This window comes from Nicotiana sylvestris, chromosome 11, assembly GCF_000393655.2.
Source record: "Nicotiana sylvestris chromosome 11, ASM39365v2, whole genome shotgun sequence".
NCBI classification, from domain to species: Eukaryota; Viridiplantae; Streptophyta; class Magnoliopsida; order Solanales; family Solanaceae; genus Nicotiana; species Nicotiana sylvestris.
This window is the reverse complement of record NC_091067.1, coordinates 155,342,179-155,346,181: the sequence shown is the minus strand read 5'-3', so window position 1 is coordinate 155,346,181 and position 4,003 is coordinate 155,342,179.

The following is a 4,003-nucleotide window of genomic DNA, read 5'->3' as shown; positions in this document are numbered from 1 at the left end:
TAAGTTCTTGTTATGGCCTATTATGTGCATTCAAAGTTCATATCATACATGACATATTATGCATGGACTTCGAGCTATAATCAGATGTAAGAGGCCTATTTGCTCGAAAAACTATATATATTGTACAGATGGCCACAAATTGGCAATATAATACCGGTTAGCTACCGGGAGAGACCGCCATTGCTAGCATTTGGTTGGGTATATAATGCATTTGCATCAATATATATGTATTCACGACATACGCTTACACGAGCATATCATGCATAATTGATTACTATGAGGTCGGATGTCGGTCATGGAGGCTATAAGAGTTTCAGTGTCAGGTGGTTTCACTATTATTTTTTTTTACATCAGCTATGTATGATTATACTTTCTGCCTTACATACCAGTACATTTTTATTCGTACTGATGTCCCGTTGCCTGGGGACACTACATTTTTGTTTCGTGCGTGCAGGTCCAGGTAGGGACTCTGATCGACCCCTCAGCTAGGATTTCGGGGTTCAACTATGAGTTGGTAAGCTTCACCTCTTCCTGGAGCTTTCATAGGATAGTTACTTTTGTGTACAGTTTGGGTATAGTCGGGGCCTTGTTCTGACAGTGCTTATGACACTCTTAGAGGCTATTGTGGACATAGTATTCTGGGTTTCTTTTTGTAGCTTTCAGTTTCTAGCCCATAGGCTTGGCATGTATATATATGTGTGTAGGCATGTATGTCTCCAATCGCGGCCTCGTCGGCCAACTAATACTTTATTATTTTGGCTTGTCTACCTTTGTTTATATGGTTTATTGTTATTCAGGTCATGACTTTAACGGTCCAGGCTTAGTATTTCAGATGTTGTGCTGCTCGATCTGTTGCGCCCCAGTTTAGTTAGCTAGTATGTTTAGTGGCTAACTCGATCGAATACAGTATCGAGTGACAGTCGTGCCTCCCCTAGTTTGGGGCGTGACACAACTCCTCAATTTCTTGGTTGGTTCGGCACTTTCTTTCCCATTGCCTCGTACACAAATTATGAAAATCATAAATTCTCTCTTTGTAGTATTTCTGCTCACATGGTTCATTCATCCATACCTCAAAATCACATGTAGGCTCGTCGGGTTGCCTATCAAACTTTTTCATACACGCCCAGTAGCGGCGTCCACCTTCTTCCTACCAATTGTACAAACTGCATTTTTCTACGCAGTAGCACCTTGGGACATAAAGGGGTTATTGAGACATTTCTTAAAGAGAAACTTTGGTTTTATGGAAATATTTGCTATTGGTTATTGTTAAGCACATAAAATAACTAGAATGCGCCCGTTATTTATAGGCAAGATTTCACATAAAACGTAGTATGATACCACGTTTTACATATTAAATTTCTCTTAAACGAAACTGCTTTTTCACATGGTTTTCAACTTTTTCAGAATGACAAGACAACTCAATAAAACATAGTATTATACCGCGCTTTACATATTAAATTTTTCTGCAAGAAAACTGATTTTTCACATGGTTTTCAGCTTTTTCAGAATGACAAGACAACTCAAAAAAACGTAGTATTATATCGCGCTTTACATATTAAATTTATTTTTTAATATTAAATTTTTTGTATTTTTTACAAACACCAATAAGTTTAATATTTGAACAACTATATCAAAAGGTCATGTTAAAAAATAAGATATACCAAGATTATGGAACATAATTTTATTTAATAGATATTGCAACATACACAAGTACAGACACGTATTACAAAAAACAATACGAAAACAAAAGACTAGAGGTATCCTTGATAGTTGGGTACATTCGACGAACTTGCACCAGGAGCTGGATTACCACCACCACGCACACCACCCGAACGACATTTACGACGGTCGTGTCCTTTTTGTGAGCATATGCCACATTTGCGCATATAAACGGTGTCACCAACATCCATTTGGTTCCGTATACACGTTCTCTTTTGCACTTGCTGCTTGTGCAAATAGTCCTTGTTACGTACCATCTTAAAAGGTTCCAGCGGCCAATAATGCTCAGCACCTAATGGCTGCAACTGCCCACTATACGTGTCTACGTATGCAGCAACACTGTATTGCCTATCAATATAGTTGGTTGCCCCAAAACTAACTTGTTGAAAGCACTTCAACGCATGTGCGCACGACATGTGGTAGATGGTCCATTTCCCACATGAACACAACCTTCTAGCTTCATTCACCGTCTGTAGATTATTCCCACGGTGTTCGCGGATAGCGGTCTTAACTTCAAAAATACCCCGGTCATGATCGTACTGTAAAAATGAATGTCAATGTGCTCGCCTCCTGCACCTTTCAAATCTTCTCATGGGTATTGACATAAATTGAATACCCATGTTCATCAATGCCGATGCAGCTCCATGCCTTTCAACTAACCTCTCCGTACTATGTTTGAATGTCATGTGGACCATGGCAGTGACAGGCAATCCACGGGCAGACTTCAACAAGCCGTTGAATGACTCCGACACATTTGTAGTTAGGGATCCCCATCTTCTGCCGCCATCAGCATGCAATGTCCACATGTGAAGCTCATGTCCTATCAGCCAAGTATAGGCTCGTGGATCTAGCTGCCGGATCGCTTCCATGCGCCTCATAAATTTACACTGCTGGTGCTCAATTGCAACCATCCACATTAAGTCATGCAAGTCCTTGTCAGGATATTTCTTCTAAAAATTGGCCTTCAAGTGCCTCATACAGTAACAGTGGTACGCATAGGGTTCCTGCCATTCAGGCAAGTACCGTACAGAACTTAAAATACCACCATATCGATTAGATATTAGACAAATACCTGAACGTTGTTTGATAACGTGCTGCCTCAAGTGGTTCAAGAAAAGCATCCACGTTTTTTCGCTTTCGTTGGCACAAATGGCAAAAGCTAGTGGAAATATCTGTCTGTTGGCATCTACTGCAACTGCAATCAAAATCTTAATATCATACTTTCCATAGACATGAGTATCGTCTATGGAAATTACAGGACGACAATGCACAAAACCATCAATTGCTGGTTTAAATGACCAGAACACATAGTTGAAAATATATTTCAGTCTGTCCGGACTCCGCTCAAGCCTCCATTCAACAACAGTCCCGGGGTTAAAGTGTTGCAGTGTGGCCACGTACCTGGGCAGCGATGAAAAAGACTTATCTCAGTCGCCATAAATAAGTTCAAAGGCACGTTTGCGACCAAGATATGCCTTTCTTTTGGTTATAGTACAACCATACTCCTGTTGGACGACTATAATACACTCTTTAATCTTGAACCTAATGGACACTTCCAAATATGGAATCAAGACAAGAGAAATCAAGTCTACATCCAGGTTGAAATAATTCTCATTGAATGTGTCCATTTCACATCTGTGGGTGCTAATAAATTTACCCACTTTCCACAAACCTGATTTCTTCTTGCTAGCACGCAACATCCAGTGACAACCCATAAAGTCTCTACGACATACAACTCTGTATACCTCCGTAGTTGACTCCCTTACCGTCATCTCATGGCACTCTCTTACACTGTAGATTTTTACAGCCCTAATTAGGCGAGCTTTATCGGGGAAATACATGCCCTTTGTTAGAACCGATGGTCTAGACTCATCCCACATCGCTGACCGAATTTCATCATCATCCCTTGTGAGGGCATCCACGTTTGGCATACTTGGCAAATTATCAAGGTAGGGAATATTTCGCTCATGAAATGGCACGTAAGACTCGTACACTCTTTGTCTAGCTGGAGGTGGAGGAACATGCTCCCTCGTCAGCTCAGGTTCCACATTCACTTCCTCCTCCTCATCACCCTCATCAGGGAAGGGTGTGTCATCTCCAGACTCATCCGCATTGTTGTCATAATCACTATCATCTTCCTGAATCTGCGCATCTGCCAAATCACGAGTCAATACGTCGTCTATGGGCAACTGTGTGAGGTCAGGAATATCAAGAAGCTCGTTTTCACTGCACAAAAAGAACAAAATGATAAGTTACCCAACTAGATAAATACTTTACATATAGT